The following is a 23,858-nucleotide window of genomic DNA, read 5'->3' on the forward strand; positions in this document are numbered from 1 at the left end:
TTCCTGAGGGACCTGGGGGTGAGGGAGTGAGAATGTGTGTTCCGACACCGTAGAGCAGCAGGACCACCCTTTGTTCGGTGTGCTGGTCCTCTAAGATAAGGTGTTGGTGGCACCAACAAAGTGCCATCTCGAGAAGTAGGAGCTCGGTAGATGCGCCGAAGCTGGACCCTGTGGAGAGGGTGGATGCTGAGGTAGCAGCAGCTCTGCTGAAGCTGGACCGCTGCCAGCCATTACGTCACCGGGCAGAGCTGTTCCTCTGCTATTGTTGCTGCGTTTCTTTTATTAGAAGCTTCGGTTCTCTCCCGCATCTCCTTTCTCATGGCTCGATAAGCCTCAAAATTCCCTTCGATAGTTCCCCAGCAGGGTTAATGATCAATAACCAATGCCGAGGATGAATATGAAGATCTCCATAAAGCCCTTAGTATTTGCCCTAGTTGCTTCACGCTTTGGCCGTTTATCCTACCTCTTACAGCCTAGTGTTTTTTTGGAGGTGATTGAGAGAGAAAATACTAGCTTGACCTGTGCATATTGCAGAAACAGACCGCCAAAATGTTTTTGCAATAACTTGCTTAATAACTGGAACCTAATCACAGCGCCTTTCTCTCTTTTGAGGACTTGCTGGTTGAATTGCATTGTTCTGCAGCGCTTAGGTATTTGACCCATTTCAAACAGGTTTGTCAATCATGTGTGTCAACTAGTGGTAATTAAGTCACAGAATTTTGAGAATTGCCCAAAAAAAGCCCCCCCCACCACCGAAAAAAAAAAGCTTAAGGAAGGGAACAAACAAGGTGACATCATATGCTTAATACTTGCTGGTATAGAACAATGTTGGTCTATGCAGCTAATCCTCTCAAAGGCTTTTGGAGATGAGAATTAACATGAGCAAAAGTAAAAAACATTTCAGGCTTATATTTCCTGTATAAACCAACTCTTTCTCCCTTAGTAGATAGGAAGTAGAATGCATAATTTTAAAATCAGTCATAACTTCAGCTTTTTGGCACACTAAAAACAACAGTTGAAAATAAGTAACAAAACTAATTTTTCTTTTCCTTCCCCATTCTTTGGAAGTCCAAGCAATACAATGACAAAAACCCAAACAGTAGAAAGCACAAAGAGTATGAATAATCATAAATCACATAATCATGCCATAGTATGTCATTTATGTGATGATGTTCTGATCTTCTAGTTGTTGTTGAAGCTGTGTAACACTTCTATCCTTTGTAGTTAAGCCGATACATTGTATTCTTCCTGACACCAGTTCTGATAGAATACCAGTGACCTCTCATCACAGAAGCTTTACTCTAGCTTCAGATGTAGTTAATTTACCTGAAAGTGACTAGCAGTCCTTATGCCATGAGCATCGGTAATTTGTTTTTCCCCTATACATTTTGACTTATAAAATCATATTAACAATTCACTGTGAAGTAGTTGGGCATTTCATAAAGTAGCTAAACACTCTTTGTACTTTTTTCTTGAGATATAACATATACCATAGAGTGCGTAAATATTAAGTGTACAGCTAGGTGAAATTTTACATATGCATACACTCATGTTACCACCACCTGGATTAAGATATACAGCATTTCCAGTGCCCAAGAAGTTTCCCTTGTGCCCTCTCCCAGTCATACCTCACCCTGAGGTAAACACAAAGTGGCTAAACACTATCACAGTAGAAAAAAGTGTCTATGTTTAAGCTCAAAATTCTAAAAGTATACTTCTGTAGCATAAATTACACAATATCTAGATTGGGTTTTCAGACTTTTGATTGCTGATGTTCTAGCTAGTGAGGAAGAATTTAAATGTCTAAAAGTTTTCCTGTTAAATGAATCTCTTGTTTGTGTGATGTACTGTTTAAAAAGCAATAAAGCTCTATTAACCTAGCAAATATAATTTGGAAAGAAGCTGAACTAAAGCTTTTTCCTTTTGTAGTGTCTCCTAAAAAGGGTATAGGTTGTCTGTCTATGCTTGTCTTTTTATAATTAAATTAACAATTTTAAGACACATAACTGCTTAAAAGAACAAATTTTCAACCTGTTTATTTTTTATTTTTTTATTTTTTGGTGAGGAAGATCAGCCCTGAGCTAACATCCGTGCTAATCCTCCTCTTTTTGCTGAGGAAGACCGGCTCTGAGCTAACATCTATTGCCAATCCTCCTCCTTTTTTTTCCCCCGCAAAGCCCCAGTAGATAGTTGTATGTCATGGTTGCACATCCTTCTAGTTGCTGTATGTGGGACGCGGCCTCAGCGTGGCCAGAGAAGCGGTGCGTCGGTGCGCACCCGGGATCCGAACCCCGGGCCGCCAGCAGCGGAGCGCGCGCACTTAACCGCTAAGCCATGGGGCCAGCCCTCAACCTGTTTAAAAAGAGATATCTTAACCAGAAATCATTTGCCCGTTCATTAGAAAAAAAATCCAGAGGAATCTGTGTTTAAAAGAAGATTTGAGTTCATGTTTTTCTATCAATTCCAAGTAATTGGAAGCATACTTCTCACTGATGGTTCTGAATTAATGAACCTTTCCAAGTGAGTTCTTCGTATTATAGCAAAGTAGTAGGGAAAGTCTCGGTGGTGACCAATACAAAACTTAACTAACGTTGCATTTTTTTTTTTTTAACCAAGAGGCCCTCTATCTGTTTTGAATAGTTGTGCTTCTTAATAACCAAATCACTCTGTCTTTACTATCTGTCATATTAAAGACCAATTTCATTTTACTTTTGACGTCTCTAAAGCATTTGTTGTATCCATTTCTCACCAATTAAAGACATTCTAACTTTAAGGACTTAGTTACAAAGAACCATGGAGCAGTATAAAAATGAAGTTAGTAAAATAACCATTACTACTTTAAATACATTTTGATGATTCTTCTAAAACTCATTAAGTTTTCAAAAAGTTGAGACTGCCTAAACCACTCTTGCTTTTGTTGACTACACTTGAATGGAATTGAGATAAGGAGAAGTAACCCTTTCTGAAATAATTAGACTTTTCAACTTACACTTAACCTCTGGAAGCTGATAGTGGGAAAGAAACCTGTACGCTAAAAACACCTATTGAACTTTTTCTGGCATGATCAACAGAACATGTACTTTGCTGCAGAAAGGTTCACGAAAAGACTTCAGTCTTTTAGATTACAGTCATGTGCTGCATAATGACATTTCGGTCAACAACCGACCGCATATACAACAGTGGTCCCATAAAATTAGTACCATATAGCCTAGGTCTGTAATAGGCTATACATCTAGGTTTGTGTAAGGATACTCTATGATGTTTGCACAAGAACAAAATCACCTAACAACGCATTTCTCGCAACATATACCCATCATTAAGTGATGCATGACTGTATCTGAGAAAATGGATGCTATCTACCATTGGAACAAGTAAAAGGACTTAAAATGAGAGTTGGTAATATACTGTCTTTGGAATATTGTGATGCATGCCCAAATCAATGAGTTCATCTTCACGGCCCATATTGACATTTTTTCTTGCAATTTTGTAACATGAGTGCCAAGTGCTTAATGGGGATAAAATACAGTGACTTAATCACAACACCAAAACAGCTAGAAAAATTAAATTCAAAATCTTAACTCGTACCTTCATGGATGATATCATTGTCCCTGACAACGGATGTATTCTTCCGAAACTTGATGGTACGTCAAATAACATGCAGTTCAACTTAAAAGTACTTTGGTTTTGTTATAATGTTCTGTGATTTCTCACAAAGGTATTTTCACCATCTAAAATGGAAACTCCTTAAGGATAAGAAATTTTATATTTTCATCTCATAGCAACTAGAACAACAGTGACTGTATTATTGAATGACAATCTTGAAAAGACCCAAATCTGGAAAATATTTAGCCATCTAAAATTTGGGGGTTAACTTAATTTTGACAAACATTTGAAGTAAATTATTTGTGTACTATCTGGGATCTTTATATTTTCCGCCTAAAACATCGCCTATGGTATGAGTGCTAAGATTCTCTTAGATTATCTTGCTTTAATTAGGTAAAAGTTAGGGCCGGCCCCGTGGCTTAGTGGTTAAGTGCGTGTGCTCCGCTGCCGGCGGCCCGGGTTCAGATCCCGGGCACGCACCGACGCACCGCTTGTCTGGCCATGCTGAGGCCGAGTCCCACATATAGCAACTAGAAGGATGTGCAGCTATGACGTACAACTATCTACTGGGGCTTGGGGGGCGGGGAATAAATAAAGTTAAAAATAATAATAATTAGGTAAAAGTTAATTTTGATTGCTACAGGTAAAATCTTACTAATGAAACCACTTTAACATATTGTTTTGCTTAGCAAAACTATTTTTATTATCATCCCAAATGTCCCATAGTAATTAGGGCTTTGCTAATTTGGTTTCAACAAATTCTATTAAATAGAAAAGTCAGTAAAACAAATAAGTCTCACATCATGAGTCATGATTTAGTACATGAGTCATTTCCAGTACTCTTTACTGGAAATAGTGGTTTAGTTCAATGTTGGATTTGTTTTTTCATTTTTCTACTTGACGAAGATTGTCCCTGAGCTAACATCTGTGCCAGTCTTCCTCTCTTTTGCATATGGGACACTGCCACAGCATGGCTTGATGAGCGGTGTGTAGGTCTACACCCAGAATCTGAACCCACTAATCCCAGGCTGCCAAAGTGTAGCTTGTGAATTTAACCACTATGCCAGTGGTACAGCCCTCAATGTTGGATTTTTTTTATCTGTAACTGTGATTATAAACTGTTTTTGTCTGAATCTACTGAACTGTTTTATCCATTAACTTGATTTTATTTCTTCTGAGATATCCGTGAGACAGAAGTTTAAGATGCAATTCTATGGCAGAAGACATAATTACAATGACTTACATTCTATGTGATTTAATATTTTCAAAGCACTTGGTAACACTTGTCTTCACAACCCCCATGAAATAGGTAGAGATAAACAGTGTGATTTATCCAAGGTTTTATGGCTAATATGTATTAGATATGAGACTACTATGTAGCTCAAGGGCTATATAGACAAGACTGTCAAGTGATCTCTCCCTATGAACTTTCCTGCATACCATCAACTCTTTGTTTATTATTTAGTGCTTCACTATTTAACTTGCCTTCCCATTTTCCACCATTTCAAACCTTTTCCACTCTCCGGCAAACTCTTCGTGCCCCCTTCACACTTAGTATATGACCCTCACCTCCTAGTTTATAAAAGTAGAAACCAGGGCCATCTGGCTGAACAGAGATTCAGAGAAATGCCTTAAAATGCTGTAGAGATCTTTTAATCTTTTTCAATGAATGATTGAGCTGGTGTGAGGAAATTCCTCAGAGGAAAGAAACCACAAAAAAAGAAGTGAACACAGAAGGATAAAGTACCACACAGATGTTTGTCTTGGGGCTGGGGATAGTTATTAGCTATTTCCTGCTAGCCTAATGCCTGGATTTTAATTTTATGTGTTGGGGCTGAGGGAAGGTGACATTTGCGGTGAGGTCTAATCAGAGGCCTCATCACCTCCGACTTAATGCCAGAATTCTCAAAGTGTACATCTTCGGTGGATGAACTAGGGGAAAAATAAGCAGGTCCTCAGAGGTTGATGATGGAATTTGTGCCTGTCTCTGCCTTGGCTCTGGGAGAAGGAGGTACAAATTGGAGAAACAAAAGTCTTCTCTGAGAATTCATAACAAGCTTATTCTCACAAGCTTGAAGCCTGAATTCATACCACTTCTGTGACTCTGGAGGAAAAAAAAATACTCAACCTGAAAATGTAGTTTAGTGTTATCCTGACTTGGTAGTAACCTCAAGCATCTGGAAGGAGCAAATGCAAATCATCTTGAGGAATATACTTTAAACCCAGAATCCTGACAGATAAAATTCCAGGGAATGTAAGCTCAAAATGAAAAAATCACAGTAGGGAATCTTACCTGCAAAGATTGAAGACGTCAGAATTATCAAATATATAGTATAAAATATTCATTTATGTGAATTAAGAAATTCAACAATATTGATATATTATAAATCAAAATTGACTAGGCACATTTGGAAATAAATTTTTTTAATGAAAAATAAAATTAGAAACTGAAACGAATGATTAAACAACAGATTCAACTATTAAAAAGAAATTAGTGAACTAGAAAATCTGAGGAAAAAATCATCCAGAATATAGCCCAGAGAAATAAAAGATAGAAACTATGAACAGGAGATTAAGAGAAAATGGAGATATAATGAGTAGGTCCAATATATATCTAATTGGAATTTCAGATAAATTATTCAAAGGGATAGTGACTTAAAGTCTGTCCAAATTTATGAAAGACACAAAGTTTCAGATTCAGAAAGCCCAAAACAATTCAAGACAGGCTAAATGAAAACACATGAGAGTAAAATCTCAAAATACCAAAGACAAAATATTTTTAAACAATTGGATAGAGAAGATATTACCAACCAAGAAATGAAACTTAGTTTGAGTGTTGGCATTTCATTAGCCACTAGAATCCAGAAGACAAGTGAAACATCTTCAAAATGGTGAAAGAAAAAAACCAGTAACCTAAAATAATACCCACAATGAAACTGTCAACAATAAGGGTGAAATAAAAGCCATGTTGGGAGTGATGTCAGCAAGATGGTGGAGTAGGGAGCCATGGACCCTTCTTCCCCCTGCCAACACACCAATTCAACAACAATTCACAGACAGATTTCCTTTGTGAGAAATCCAGAAACTAATTGAAAGTCTCCTGTACCAGAATCACTAAAACCACTAGGGAGATTTGGGACAACCTCTTGCCGGAGTCCCTGACCCTAGTGCAATGCCATACAATTGAGAAGAGACCTCCTAGCTCGGGCTTCTCTCAGAGGAGGGAAGGTGTTGGTTCACACATCCAGCACTCCAACTTTTCCTAGGGGCCTCCCCAGAGGTCAGTCTTCTGTCTTGCCAGTCTTGGAGCTCTGTCAGGTCCAGTACAGACTACCCACCTGAGGGAGAAGAAGGACAGCAATTTGAACTGGTAGATGACATAGCTCCCCTCCTCCCCCAACTTTGCACAGAGTGAACAAGCCAGAACTACAGCTTCCTTCTTCTCCCTGGGGAGGGAAAGAGTTGGTAGAGGCCCCCAGAATCTCTAGAGAAGTCAATTGGTAAGGATTTTTCCTGTACATGGCCAATCCATGAAGACTGGAAGAGGTGCCTGTTTTCTCTAGTGCACGGACACCGACACAGAGAGCCAAGGAAAATGAAGAATCTGGCAAAGATGTTCCCAACAAAGCAGCAAGATAAATGTCTAGAAACTAATGCAACAGAGTTATATGATTTACCTAACAGAGAATTCAAAATAACTGTCATAATTATGTTAACCGAGGTCAAGAGAACAAAGCATGAACAATTTCGACAAAGCGTGAAAATTTCAACAGAGATAGAAAATATTAAAAAGTACAATTTTTGGAGCTGAAGAACAAAAACTGAAGTGAAAAATTGATTTGGGTTCATCATCAGACTAGATCAAACAGAAGAAAGGATCAATGAACTTAAAGACAAGTCATCGGAAATAATTCAGTCAGAAGAGCAAAAAGAAAAAAGAATGAACAAAGCTAAAGGGATTTATGGTACACCATCAAGTGGACTAATATGCACACTGAGTCCCAGAAAAAGGAGAGACAGAGAAAGGACCGGAAAGCTTATTCAAAGAATAATGGCTGAAAACTTCCCAAATCTGGGGTAGATCCAAGAAGCCAGAGGGATACAAAAAAACTGGAATCCAAAGTGAGAAACATTATACTCAAATTGTAAAAAGTTAAAGACAAAGAGAATTTTGAAAGCAGAGAAAAAAAGAGACTCCTCACATACAAGGGAACCCCTATAAGACTATAAGCATATTTTCTGGCAGAAATCTTACAGGCCAGAAAACAGTGGGATGATCTATTTAAAGTGCTGAAAGAAAAAACTACCAACCAAAAATAATATACTCTGAAAACTATCCTTCAAAAATGGAGAAATAATGACTTCCCCAGATAAACAAAAGCTGAAGGAGTTCATCACCACTAGACCTGCCTTACAAGAAATGCTAGAGTTCTTCAAGTTGAAACAAAACAATAGTAAACAGTAACACATAGCATAAGTATGAAACTCATTGGTAAAGATAGATATACAGTCATACATTGTTTAATGACAAGGATACATTCAGAGAAATGCATCGTTAAGCAATTTCATCATTGTGCAAACATCATAGAGTGTACTGTACTTAAACCTAGATGGTATAGCCTACTACACACATAGGCTATATGGTACTAATTTATGGGACCTTGTTATATGCGGTCTCTTGTTGACCAAAACATCGTTATGTAGCACATGACTGTATAGACAAATACAGAGTACTGTATTATTGTAATGATGGTGGGTAAATCACTTCTAATTCTAGTATAAAAGTTAAGAAAAAAGTGTAAAATAACTATAAAAATATGTTAAAATACACAGTATAAATATAAATTGTCACAACAATAACAAAATGTTGGGGAGGAGAAGTTCAAGTATAGAGTTTTTGGATGTGATTGAACATAAGTTATCAGCTTAAAATAGACTGTTATAACTATAAGATATTTTTTGTAAGTCCCAGGGTAACCACAGACACACACACACCCCTATAGAAGTTACACAGAAGAAAAGGGGAAAGCAATCAAAGCATATCAATAGAAAAAATCGGGCCGGCCCTGTGGCTGAGCGGTTAAGTGTGCGCACTGTGCTTCTGGCGGCCCAGGTTCGGATCCTGGGCACGCACCGACACATCGCTTCTCTGGCCATGCTGAGGCCGTGTCCCACATACAGCAACTAGAAGGATGTGCAGCTATGACATACAACTATCTACTGGGGCTTTGGGGGAATAAAATAAATAAATAAATAAAATTAAGAAAAAATCAACAAAACACAAAGGAAGACTGCAAGAGAGGAAAAGACAAACTAAAGAACTGTAAGCCTAACAGGAAAAAAAAAATGGCAGTAGTAAATCCTTTCTATTCAATAATTACTTTAAATGTAAATGGATTAAACTCCCCAATCAAATGACATAGAGTTTGCTGCATGGATTAAAAAAAATAAAAGACCCAACTATATGCTGTTTACAAGAAACCCACTTTACTTGTAAGGATGCACATAGACTGAAAATGGAGGGATGGAAAAAGACATGCCATGCAAATGGTAACTAAAAGAGAGCAGGGGTGGCCATACTTAGACAATATAGATTTTAAGTCAAAAACTGTCAGAAGCAGAAAAGGACATTATATAATGATAAAAGGGTCAATCCATCAGGAAGATATAAGAATTATATATGCATCCAAAATCAGAGTACCTAAACAAAACAAGTATTGACAAAACTGAAGGGAAAAATAGACAGTAATACTATAATAGTAAGAGACTTCAGTACCCCACTTTCAGTAATGGATAGAACATCCAGACAGAAGATCAATAAGCAAACAGAGCAATTAAGCAACACTGTAGACCAAATGGACCTAATAGGCGTATAGCGAGCCTTCCACCCAACAACAGAAGAACACACATTCTTCTCAAGCACACATGGATCTTTCTCCAGGGTAGATCACATGTTAGCTTACAAAATAAGTCTTAGCAAATTTGAGAAAACTGAAATCATATCTATAGTCATAAATAGCTACATTACAAAAGAAGATCTCAGATATTATACATTATACATCAAGGAGCTAGAAAAACAAACTAAACCCAAAGTTAGCAAAAGGAAGGAGATAACAAAGATCAGAGCAGAAATAAGTGAAATAGAGAATAGAAAAAGAATAGGAAAAAATCAATCAAACTAAGAGTTGGATTTTGAAAAGATAAAATTGACAAACTCTTAGACTAATTGAGAAAATAAAATCAGACATGAAAGAAGAGGCATTACAACTGATGGCACAGAAATAAAAAGGATCATAAGAGACTACTATGAACAATTATACACCAACAAACTGGATAACCTAGAAGAAATGGATAAATTTCTAGAAACATACAACCTACCAAGACTGAATCATGAAGTAGAAAGTCTGAACAGACCTGTAACTAGTATGGAAATTGAATCAGTAATCAAAACCTTCCCAACAAAGAAAAACCCAGATGCAGATGGCTTCGCTGGAGAATTCTACCAATCATTTAAAGAATTAATGCCCGTACTTCTCAAACACTTCCAAAAAATTGAAGAGGAGAGAACACTTCCTAACTCATTCTATGAAGACCATCCTGACACCAAAGCTAGACAGACACCACATGAAAAGAAAACTACAAGTCAATATCCCTGAGGAATATAGATGCAAAAATCCTCAACAAAGTACTAGCAGACTGAATCCAATAGCACATTAAAAGGATAAACACCATGACCAAGTGGGATTTATCACTGGGATGCAAGGATGGTTCAACATAGGAAAATCAATTAATGTGATACACCACATTAACAGAATAAGGATAAAAGTCACATGGTCATTTCAATAGAGGCAGAAAGAGCATTTGACAAAATTTAACACCCTTTTATTATAAAAACTCGCAACAAACTAGAAATAGAAGGAAATTACCTCAACAAGATAAAAGCTACAGCTAACATCATTTTTATATATCTCAAGATATTTTCTAATTTCTCTTTTGGTTTCTTCTTTGATCCAATGGTTGTTCAAGTGTGTGGTTTAATTTCCACATAGTTGTGAATTTTCCAGTTTTACTTCAGCTATTGGAAAATATAAGAAATATAAAAAATACAAAATATGAGGAAATACAAAAACATGGCCATTCATTGAGTACAATTCCAACAACAAGGTGCACTTGCTTTTTATTAACACATGGAACATTTTTAGAAATTGACCACATGCTAGAACGTGAAAGCAACACTTAACAAATTAGAGGCAGTGAAACATAGTAATTAAGAGTACATCTCAACCACTTACCGGCTATGCCTCTGTCCCATTTCAAAAAATGGATAATAATAATGCCTACCCCATAGCGTTGTTGTGAGGACTAAATGATACCAAAATAATAAAAAGTAGTTATGAAAAATAACTGCAAATATCTCTCATGAACAGAGATGCAAAAATAGTTAGCAAATCAAATCCAAAAATATATATAAAGTATAACATATCATGACCAAATATCTTTTATCCCAAGAATGCAACATTGATGTAACATTCTAAAACCAATCAATGTAATAAACCGTATTTGCAGTGTAAAGGAGAAAATCATATCTCGATAGATGTAGAAAAAGAATTGGACAAAATTCAACTATTCATGATTTTTTAAAAAATCACCTTTTATCAAACTAGAGAAAAGAAGAGAAATTCCTCAATCTAATAAACAGCATGTACAAAAAACCTACAGCCAACATTATACTTAATGATGAAGAATTGAAAGATTACTTCCTAGGACAAGAAGTGAAGTACCCAGCCATTGTGCTGGAGGCCCTAGCCATTGCATTATTGGAAGAAAAAAAAAGGTAAGAAAAAAGGCTGAAAAATTAGAAAGCAAGAAATAAAATTGTCTCCATTTGTAGGTGACATGATTGGGTAAAAAATCCTAATGAATCTGCAAAAAACTACTAGACCTGATAAGTGAATTTAAGAAGCTTGTAGGATATAACTTTATTTTATAAACTAGCAGAAAACAGAAAATGAAATACAAAAATTATTCCATTTACATTACTGCCCCCAAATTAAAATATTTAGTAAATGTAATAATAGATGTGCAAGACCTATACAATGAAAACTACAAAAGTGAGAGAAATTAAAGCAGGCCTAAGTAAATGGCAAAATATATCCTGGAAGACCCATTATTTTTAAGATGTCACTTCTCCTCCAAATTGAGGTGCACATTCAATGCAATCTGTATTAAAATATCAGCAGGATTTTTGGTAGCAGTTACCAAGATGATTTGAAAATGTATGTGGAAATGCAAAGGACTTACAATAGCTGAAACAATTTTGCAAAAGAACAAAGTGGTAGGATCACACTATCTGATTTCAAGACTTACTGTAAAGCTACAGTAATCAAGACATTGTCACAATGGGGAAAAGATAGACATATAGATCAATGGAGCAGAACAGAGAATCCAGAATTAGACCAACACATATATAGTCAATTGATTTTTTTACAAAGATGCCAAGGTAATTTAGTGAGGAAATGAACATTTTTTCAATTAATGGTGCTGAAATAGTTGGGTATCCATATGGGGAAAAAATGAATATTGATTCTTACCTCACCCTACATAGAAATCTTGATGTGGATCACAGACCTAAATGTAAAAGCTAAAACTTCTAGAAGAAAACAGGAGAAATTCTTTGTTACCTTAGAAGAGACAAAGATTTCTTAAGAAAAAAAAAAAAAAGAACCAAAATTGACGAAGGAGACTTTATCAAAATTAAAAGCTTGTGTTTTGAAAGACAGATAATGAAAAGACAAGCCACAGACTGGGAGAAGATATCTGCAGCCCATCTATCTGGCAAAGTGCTTGTATCCAGAATATATAAAGAACTCTTAGACTCAATAATAAGAAAATCCAACAAAAATGGACAAAATATTTTAACAGGCACTTCACAAAAAGATATATGCATAGCCAAGAAGCATTTGAAAAAATGTTCAAGATCATTAGTCATCAGAAAAATGAAAATTACAACCACAATTAGATATCACTGAAGATTGACTAAGACTAGAATTAAAAAGACTGACTATACCAAGTATTGGCAAGATGTGGATTAATTGGAACACATACCCTGTTGGTAGAAATGTTAAGTTTTACAACCAATTTGGAAAACAGTTTGACAGTTTTAAAAAGTAAAACATAAACTTGCCATAAAAAACAGCCATTATAGTCCTAGACACCCAAGAGAAATGAAAGCATATGTCCAGGAGGGAAGTCAAGATGGAGGTGTAGGCAGACTCTGAACTCACCTCTTCCCGCAGCCACAGCCAATTTACAAATACTCGTGAAAAAATTACCCTAGAACAGAACTGAAAACTGGATAAGAGGAACTCCTGCAACAAGGGACAATCCAAATTGAGGTGGAAGAGGCAGAAACTCCCTTCTGGAGAGGAAAAACGCCGCCTTCACAAGCCGCTGCACTTCACGGCTGCCTGGGAGCAGCGCACAGGTACGCAGCCTCCCTGGAGGCGCGGGGCCCTGAGCCGGGGAGCACCCCCGCTGGGGGCATTTTGTGGACCCAGCACAATCGAGACAAGTGGCATAATATCTGACTTTGCCTGCTACTAAATCATTGGGGAGTGCCCACAGAAAAGCTGGTTCACAAAGAAATTAAAACTGGCTCGTAAAGGGCCCACACGCAAACTCACCCATTTCAGAAAGCAACCTAAAATCAACAGAAAGAAAGGTGCACAGTGCTTTGGTGAAAAGAGACTCACCTAATAGGCCCTGAGTGCATCTCGGTGAGGGGTGAGACCTCTCCAGGGACTGGGACATTGGTGGCGGCCATTGTTGTGGCCTGGTGTGGGCGTGCTGACAGAGACACCCTTGGAGTTCTCCCTGAGGCCTGCTACCCCAGGTCTGCCCATGCCCCCGCTAGAGCACCGATTTAATCCAGCTCAGCCAGGGCAAGCAGCCCACCCTAGAGACTGGCCCGACCCAACAACAAGCCCTCAGGCAACTTGTGGGCCTGCATAGATTGGTGACTGGATTCTCTGCTGCCTGGCAACTGAGCCAATTTCAGCAGGGCAGGATGTGCACAAGGAGCGGGTGGAGAGTGTGGGGCAGTGGTGGAGTGTGTGGGGCTCCCGCCGTGGAGAGACTAGGTCTGCTTTGGGAGGTCAGGGCACGGACATGGAAAGGACTGTGTTGACTGTGTGTGTGGACCTGTGGGCGGCAGGGCTTGTCAGCTGCAGAAGACTTGTGCTTCTCAAAGAGCCACATGGGGGTTTGCCCCACCTTCCAAAGCCTGAAACAATTGGGTGCTTCTGTGCCTGAGACCATCCCCACCCAGCTGCAATTCTCAGAGAGCTGACAAGAGACCTAAAGACTGGAGGCTTATAGCAATTGTAAGGCCCTGAGCCTAACAATCTGCCACACTGCGGGCCTACTCACTTAAATACTGCAACACAAATGTGGTACTAGAACTTGCAGCCAACTGTGCTGGGGCTGCCCACACCTGATAAAGAAACTGAAGGGCCCAGAACAACTACAAGCAGCTGAGCATTAGAACAACTGGCCAGGAGCATAACTCAGCCTCCCTGGGCGCCTAAAGGGAGAGCAAACAGGCCACAACAGAAGGACACACGTAGACCACATAGGGGTCACCCCTGGAACATTGAGAACGGAGGGAAGCACACTGCAGGCCTCCTAAGCCATCGCTTATATAAGGTCACCTATCCAAGAGCAGGAGACGTAGCTGACCTACGTAATACGTAGACACAAGCACAGGGAAAGAGGCAAAATGAGGAGACAAAGGAATACATTCCAAGTAAGGTAACAGGACAAAACCCCAGAAAAGGAACTAAGTGAAACAGAAATGAGCAACCTACCTGACAGTTCAAACAAAGAGTGTTAAGGATGCTCACTGCTCTGGGGAGAAGAATAGATGAACTCAGTAAGAATGCCAACAAAGAAATATAAGGTATAAAAAAGAACCAATCAGAAATGAAGAATACAATACTGGAAATGAAAAATTCAGTAGAGGGACTCAAAAGCAGAGTAGAGGATACAGAAGAACGGATCTGCGAGCTGGACGAAAGACTAGAAGAAATTACCAAAGCTGAACAGGTAAAAGAGAAAAGAATTAAAAGAGTGAGGACAGTCTAAGGGACCTCTGGGACAACATCAAGCGCACTAACATCCGTGTTATAGGTGTCCCGGAAGGAGAAGAGCGAGACAAGGGGGCAGAGAATCTATTTCAAGAAATAATAGATGAAAACTTCCCTAACCTAAGGAAGGAAACAGACATCCAGGTACAGGAAGCACAGAGAGCCCCAAACAAGATAAACCCAAAGAGGCAAACACCAAGACACATCATAATCGAAATGTCCAGAATTAAAGATAGAGAATCCTAAAAGCTGCAAGAGAAAGTCAAGTTACATACAAAGGAAACTCCATAAGGCTATCAGCTGACTTCTCAGCAGAAACCTTACAGGCTAGAAGAGAGTGGCATGATATGTTTAAAGTGCTAAAAGGAAAAAACTTGCAGCCAAGAATACGCTACCCAGCAAGGTTATCATTCAAAATGGAAGGAGAGATCAAGAATTTCCCAAACAAGCAAAAATTAAAGGAGTTTGTCACCAAGAAACCAGTGCTACAAGAAATGTTAAAGGGACTGATTTAAGGTGAAAAGACCACAAATAGGAAAAATTATCTATTTCCATGATAAGAATGTAATGGATACAAATGCACAAAAAAGAGGTTGGATATGATATCAAAAACGTAAAAGGAGGGGGGCCGGCCCGGTGGCGCAAGCGGTTAAGTGCGCGCGCTCCGCTGCGGCGGCCCGGGGTTCGCTGGTTCGGATCCCGGGCGCGCACCGACGCGCTGCTTGGTAAGCCATGCTGTGGCGGCGTCCCATATAAAGTGGAGGAAGATGGGCACAGATGTTAGCCCAGGGCCGTCTTCCTCAGCAAAAAAAGAGGAGGATTGGCGGATGTTAGCTCAGGGCTGATCTCCTCACAAAAAAAAAAAAAAAAAAAAAGAAAACATAAAAGGAGGGAGAAGGGGAGTTAGTTAAAAAATGGCAATAAGTACATACTTACCAATAGCTACTTTAAAGGAGAATGGATTAAATGCTCCAATTAAAAGGCATAGGGTGGCTGATTGGATAAAAAAACAGGACCCATATATATGCTGCATACAAGAGACACACTTCAGACCTAAAGACACTCGCAAACTGAAAGTGAAGGGATGGAAAAAGATACTCCATGCAAATGGCAAAAAAGAAAGCTGGCGTAGCAGTACTCATATCAGACAAAATAGACTTTAAAACAAAAACTGTAAAAAGACAAAGAAGGGCATTACATAACGATCAAAGGAACAATCCAACAAGAGGATATAACACTTGTAAATATCTACGCACCCAATGTAGGTGCACCTAAATATATAAAACAATTATTAACAGACATAAAAATAGAAATAGACAGTAACACAATAATAGTAGGGGACTTGAACACTCCACTTACACCAACAGAAAGATCATCCAAACAGAAGATAAATAAGGAAACATTGGCCTTAAATGACACACTAGAACAGATGGACTTAGTAGATATATACAGAGTATTCCATCCAAAAACCGACGAATACACGTTCTTTTTCAAATGCACATGGAACATTCTCCAGGATTGATCACATATTAGGCCACAAAACAAGTCTCCATAAATTTAAGAAGATTGAAATAATACCAAGCATCTTTTCTGACCACAACGGTATAAAACTGGAAATCAACTATAGGAGGAAAATCAGAAAAGCCACAAATGCATGGAGATTAAACAAAATGCTACTGAACCATGACTGGGTCAACGAAGAAATCAAAAAATACCTGGAGACAAATGAAAATGAAAATACGGCATGCCAGAATTTATGGGATACAGCAAAAGTGGTTCTAAGAGGGAAGTTTATAGCTATACAGGCGTATCTCAACAGACAAGAAAAATCTCAAATAAACAATCTAACAATGCACCTAAAGCAACTGGAAAAAGAAGAACAAACAAAACCCCAAAACAGTAGAAAAAGGGAAATCATAAAAATCAGAGCAGAAATAAATCAAATAGAGACCAAAAAAACAAAAGAAAAAATTAATAAAACCAAGAGCTGGTTCTTTGAAAAGATCAACAAAATTGACAAACCTTTAGCTAGACTCACCAAGAAAAAAAGAGAGAAGGCAAAAATAAGTAAAATTAGAAATGAAAGAGGAGACATTACAACAGACACCTCAGAGATACAAAAGATTATAAGAGAATACTATGAAAAGCTATATGCCAACCAATTCGACAATCTGGAAGAAATGGATAAATTCTTAGAATCATACAACCTTCCAATACTGGATCAAGAACCAGAGAATTTGAATAGACCAATCACCAGTAGGGAGATCGAAACAGTAATCACAAACCTCCCCAAAAATAAAAGTCCAGGACGAGACGGCTTCCCTGGCGAATTCTCTCAAACATTCAAAGGAGACTTAATACCTACCCTTCTCAAACTCTTCCAAAAAATTGAGGATCGGGGAAACTCCCTCACTCATTCTACGAAGCCGACATTACCCTGATACCAAAACCAGACAAGGACAACACAAAAAAAGAAAATTACAGGCCAATATCACTGATGAACATCGATGCAAAAATCCCCAACAAAATACTAGCAAATCGCATACAACAATACGTTAAAAAGATGATACACCACGATCAAGTGGGATTTATTCCAGGTATGCAGGGATGGTTTAACATTTGCAAATCAATCAACATGATACACCACATTAATAAAATGAAGAATAAAAATCCCATGATCATCTCAATAGAGCAGAGAAAGCATTTGACAAGATACAGCATCCGTTTATGATAAAAACTCTGAATAAAATGGGTATAGAAGGAAAGTACCTCAACATAATAAAGACCATATATGACAAACCCACAGCTAATATCATCCTCAATGGTGAAAAACTGAAAGCTATCCCTCTAAGAACAGGAACCAGACAAGGATGCCCACTCTCACCACTCTTATTTAGCATAGTACTACAAGTCCTAGCCAGAGCAGTCAGGCAAGGGAAAGAAATAAAAGGGATCCAAATTGGAAAGAAAGAAGTGAAACTGTCACTATTTGCAGATGACATGATTTTATATATAGAAAATCCTAGAGAATCCACCAGAAAACTTTTAGAAGTAATAAACGAATATGGTAAATTAGCAGGATACAAAATCAACATACAAAAATCAGTTGCATTTCTATACACTAACAACGAAGTAGCAGAAAGAGAAATTAAGAATACCATCCCATTTACAATTGTAACAAAAAGAATAAAATACCTAGGAATAAACTTAACCAAAGAGGTGCAAGATCTGTACGCTGAAAACTATAAAACATTGCTGAAAGAAATTGAAGAAGACACAAAGAAAGATATTCCGTGCTCTTGGATTGGAAGAATCAACATAGTTAAGATGTCCATACTTCCTAAAGCAATCTGTAGATTCAATGCAATCCCTATCAAAGTTCCAACAACATTTTTCACAGAAATAGAACAAAGAATCCTAAAATTTATATGGAACAACAAAAGACTCCGAATAGGTAAAGGAATCCTGAGAAAAAAGAACAAAGCTGGAGGTATCACACTCCCTGATTTCAAAATATACTACAAAGCTATAGTAACCAAAACAGCATGGTACTGGTGCAAAAATAGACACACAGATCAATGGAATAGAAACTAAAGCCCAGAAATACACCCACACATCTATGGACAGCTAATCTTTGACAAAGGAGCCAAGAACATACAATGGAGAAAAGAAAGTCTCTTCAACAAATGGTGTTGGGAAAACTGGATAGCCACGTGCAAAAAAATGAAAGTAGACCCTTACCTTACGCCATACACAAAAATTAGCTCAAAATGGATTAAAGAGTTGAATGTAAGACCTGAAACTATGAAATTTCTAGAAGAAAACATAGGCAGTATGCTCTTCAACATCTGTCTTAGCAACATATTTTCAAGCCCCATGTCTGACCGGGCAAGAGAAACAATAGAAAAAATAAACAAATGGGACTACATCAAACTAAAAACCTTCTGCACAGCAAAGGAAACCATCAGCAAAATGAAAAGACAACCGAACAATTGGGAGAAGATATTTGCAAACCATACATCTGATAAGGGCTTACTCTCCAAAATATATAAAGAACTCATGCATCTCAACAACAAAAAAACTTAACAACCCAATTAAAAAGTAGGCAAAAGACTTGAACAGACATTTCTCCAAAGAAGATATACAGATGGCCAACAGACACATGAAAAGATGTTCAAAATCATTAACTATCAGGGAAATGCAAATCAAAACTACAATGAGATATCAACTCACTCCCGTCAGAATGGCTATAATTCACAAGACAGGAAACAACATATGTTGGAGAGGATGTGGAGAGAAGGGAACTCTCATACACTGTTGGTGGGAGTGCAAACTGGTGCAGCCACTATGGAAAACAGTATGGAGATTCTTCAAAAAATCAGAGATAGAACTACCATATGATCCAGCTATTCCACTGCTGCGTATTTATCCAAAGAACTTGAAAACACCATTGCATAAAGATACATGCACCCCTGTGTTCATTGCAGCGTTATTCACAATAGCCAAGACTTAGAAGCAACCTAAGTGCCCATCAAGGGACGAATGGATAAAGAAGATGTGGTATATATACACAATGGAATACTCCTCAGCCATAAGAAACGATGAAATCCAGCCATTTGTGACAACATGGATGGACATTTCGGGTATTATGCAAAGCGAAATAAGTCAGAGGGAGAAGGTCAAATACCATATGATTTCCTTCATTAAGTAGTAGATAATAACAACAATAAACAAACACATAGAGACAGAGATTGGATTGGTGGTTACCAGAGGGGGGGAGGGGGGAGGGGGGAGGGTGAAAGGGATAATTCGGTACATGTGTGTGGTGATGGGTTGTAATTAGTATTTTGGTGGTGAACATGATGTAATCTATGGAGAAATAGAAGTATAATGATGTACACCTGAAATTTATACAATGTTATAAACCAATGTTACTGCAATAAATATAAAATTTTTAAATAAAAAGCATGTGTCCATACAAAAACTTGAATATGAGTGTTCATAGTAGCTTTATTCACAATAGCCCAAAACTGAAATTAACCCAAATGTCCATCTAAAGCAAAGAGATAAACAAAATATGGCATATTCATACAAAGAAGTACTACTGGCAGTGAAAAAAGGAACAAGCTGATAGACACAACAATGAGGATGAATCTAAAAATCAGTGGGCAGAATGAAAGAAGCCAGACAAAAAGGAGCTCTAACTATATCATCACATTTACATTAAACTTTAGAAAATGCATACTAACCTATAATCACAACAAGTGGATCACCAGTTGCTTGGGGCATGGGGCAGAAGAGGGGATGTACAACAAAGGGGCAGGATGAAATTTAGTAAGTGTGGAAAGATTCTGTATTTGCTTGTTGTGGTTTCACAGGTTGTATACATATCAAAAAACTCATCAAATTGTACATCCTAATTGCATGCAGGATATTGTACATACATTATACCTCAATAAAATTGATCCTCCCCCCCAAAAAAAGACCCAGTACAGAGCTCTGTTTGCAATTTACTCTAAGAGTAAGACCTAAAGTGGGGAAGAAATCTAAAAATTATAGCCCCATCACCTGTCAGCTCACTGTAACTTCGTAAAGTTATGTGGGTAAATTACTTAAACTCTCAGTACCTGTTTCCCTATTTATAAAAATGAGAATAATAATAGTGCCTACTTCATAGAATTCTTGTGAGGATGAAATTATATAATTCATATAAAATCTTTAGGGTGGTACCTGGCATATAGTGTTGTTAGCTATTAATATTAAATTTCAAAGAATTGGGATTTCACAGACCATATTCTCACACTCCCAAAGCACTGTTTGAATTCCATGTGAAAGTTTATTTGGAAAAATTTAAAATATTTATGAACAGATGGATAAAGGAAAGTATCACAACAGAATTTAGAAAATACTTAGAATATGATAATAAAAATACTACATTACAAAACTTGAATGAAGCAACTATGTTGGCATGCAGAAGCAAATCTAGAACTGTAGATGTTTACATTAGAAAAGAAGAGCCAGAAATTTAACAAGCTAAGCATCCAAGTTATGTTAGAAAAACAAAAATAGGATCAACAGACAGAAGGAAATGAATGTAGAGATTAATAAAAAAGAAAATATACAATAAAGAGGCTTGACAAAGAAGCTACCCCATAATTTTCTTCATAATCAAACTTCTTCAGAGGTGACGCTGCACGTGCTCACCATCTTCTCACTTCTCCAGCCACTCTAATCTGCCTTTGCCCCATCACTCTACCAAAATAGCTGTTGCCTAAGACTCACAGTGACCTTCATGTCAACGAGTTCATTAGACATTTTTCAATCCTCACACAAATTAATTTCTCAGCAGTAATTGACTCCGTATTTTTCTAATACTTCCACTGGCTAGCACATTGGCTAGTACACTGTCCTGAATTTTTCTTTTCTTTTTCTTTGTTGTGGAATTTTTGTTGTACATCATTGTTTGTCAGTCACCATATAAATGCATCCCTGCACCCCTTGGGCCCACCCCCCACCCCCGTTGCCTCTGGTAACCACCAAACAGTACTCTCTGCCTGTGTGTTGGTTTATCTTGCACATATGAGTGAAATCATGCACTGTGTGTGTTTCTCTTGCTGGCTTATTTCACTTAACACAATACCCTCCAGGTCCATCCATGTTGTTGCAAATGGGACAATTCTGTATTATTTTTTATGGCTGGGTAGTATTCTATTGTATATGTATACCACATCTTTATCCGCTCATCGGTCAAGGGACACTTGATTGTTTCCATGTCTTGGCTATAGTGAATAATGCTACAGTGAACATAGGGGTGCAGAAGCCTCTTTGGATTGTTGATTTCAGGTTTGTTGGGTAGATACCTAGTAGTGGGAAGCTGGAGCATAAGGTTTTGCTATTTTTAATTTTTTGAGGAATCTCCATACTGATTTCCATAGAGGCTATGCCAGATTGCATTCCCACCAGTAGTCAATTAGGGTTCCCGTTTCTCCACAGCCTCTCCAGCATATGTTGTTTTTTGTCTTGGTGATTATAGCCATTCCAGCGGGTGTAAGATGATATCTTAGTGTAGTTTTGATTTGCATTTCCCTGATGATTAGTGATGTTGAACATCTTTTCATGTGCTATTGGCCATCTGTATATCTTCTTTGGAGAAGTGTCTGTTCATTTCCTCTGCCCATTTTTTGATCGGGTTCTTTGTTGTTTTGTTGTTCAGTTGTGTGAGTTTTTTATATATTATGCAGATCAGTCACTTGTCGGATACATGGTTCACAAATATTTTTTCCCAACTGATGGGTTGCCTATTCATTTTGATCCTGGTTTCACTTGCCTTGTAGAAGCTCTTTAATCTGGTGAAGTCTCACTTGTGTATTTTTTACTTTGTTTCCCTTCTGTGAGTAGACATGGAATTCGAAAAGATCCCTTTATGACCAATGAGCAATAGTGTACTACCTATATTTTCTTCCAGGAGTTTTATAGTTTCAGATCTCACCTTCAGGTCTTTGATCCATTTTGAGCTAGTTTTTGTGTATGGTGAAAGAAGGTGGTCTACTTTCATTCTTTTGCAAGTGGCTGTCTGGTTTTCCCAGCATCATTTATTGAAGAGTCTTTCCTTTCACCATTGTATGTTCTTTGCTCCTTTGTGGAAGATTAGCTGCCCGTAGATGTGAGGTTTTATTTCTGGGCTTTCAGTTCTGTTCCATTGATCTGTGTGTCTGTTTTTGTACCAGTACCATGCTGTTTTGATTGCTATCGCTTTGTGGTATGTTTTGAAGTCAGTAATTGTGATGCTTCCAGCTTTGTTCTTTTTTCCCAAGGTTGCTTTAGCTATTCAGGGTCTTTTGTTGCCCCATATGAATTTTAGTATTTTTTCTTCTATTTCCATGAAGAATAAGCTTGGGATTCTGATTGGGATTGCGTTGAATCTGTAGATTGCTTTAGGTAGTATGGACATTTTCACTATGTTTATTCTTCCAATCCATGTGCATGGAATGTGTTTCCATTTCTTTATGTCATCATTGATTTCACTCTTGTCTGATGTCTTATAGTTTTCATTGTATAGGTCTTTTACTTCCTTGGTTAAATTTATTCCTAGATATTTTATTCCTTTTCTTGCAATTGTAAGTGGGTTTGTTTTCTTGAGTTCTCTTTCTGTCAGTTCGTTGTTGGCATATAGAAAGGCAACTGATTTTTGTAGGTTGATTTCGTACCCTGCAACTATGCTGTAGTTGTTGATTATTTCTGATAGTTTTCCAATGGATTCTTCAGGGTTTTCTATATATAAGTTCATGTCATCTGCACACAGCAAGAGTTTCACTTTTTCGTTGCCTATTTGTATTCCTTTTATTTGTCTTTCTCACCTAATTGCTCTGGCCAGAACCTCCAGTACTGCGTTGAATATGAGTGGCAAGAGTGGGCACCCTTGTCTTGTTCCTATTTTCAGAGGAATGGCTTTCAGTTTTTCCCTGTCAAGTATGATGTTGGCTGTGGGCTTGTCATATATATGGCCTTTATTATGTTAAGGTACTTTCTTTCTATACCCATTGTTTTGAGAGTTTTATCATAAATGGTGTTGTATCTTGTCAAATGCCTTCTCTGCATCTATTGAGATGATCATGTGGTTTTTGTTCCTCAATTTCTTAATGTGGTGTATTACATTGATATATTTGCGGATGTTGAACCATCCTTGTGTCCGTGGTATAAATCCTGCTTCATCGTGGTGTATGATCTTTTTAATGTATTGCTGTATTCAGTTTGCCAATATTTTGTTGAGGATTTTTGCATCTATGTTCATCAGGGATATTGGTCTGTAGTTTTCCTTCTTAGTATTGTCTTTGTCTGGCTTTGGTATCAAGGTGGTGTTGGCCTCGTAGAGTGTGTTGTGAAGTGTTCCATCTTCCTCTATTTTTTGGAATAGTTTGAGAAGAATAGATATTAAATCCTCTTTGAATATTTGTTAAAATTCTCCAGAGAAGCCATCTGATCCTGGACTTTTATTTTTTGAGGGGTTTTTTATTATTGTTTCAATCTCTTTACCTGTGATTGGTCTATTCAGGTTCTCTATTTCTTCTTGATTCAGTTTTGGGAAATTGTATGAGTCTAAGAATTTATCCA

General features: G+C 37.7%; 1 protein-coding gene across 1 annotated transcript in view; it reads left to right on the forward strand.

Annotated features, from left to right (window-relative positions):
* Positions 1-23,858, forward strand: part of GPR137C (G protein-coupled receptor 137C) — an 86,189-nt gene that overhangs the window by 610 nt on the left and 61,721 nt on the right. The gene's annotated exons all lie outside the window — the stretch shown is intronic.

The sequence above is a fragment of the Diceros bicornis genome, chromosome 24 (assembly GCF_020826845.1).
Source record: "Diceros bicornis minor isolate mBicDic1 chromosome 24, mDicBic1.mat.cur, whole genome shotgun sequence".
NCBI classification, from domain to species: Eukaryota; Metazoa; Chordata; class Mammalia; order Perissodactyla; family Rhinocerotidae; genus Diceros; species Diceros bicornis.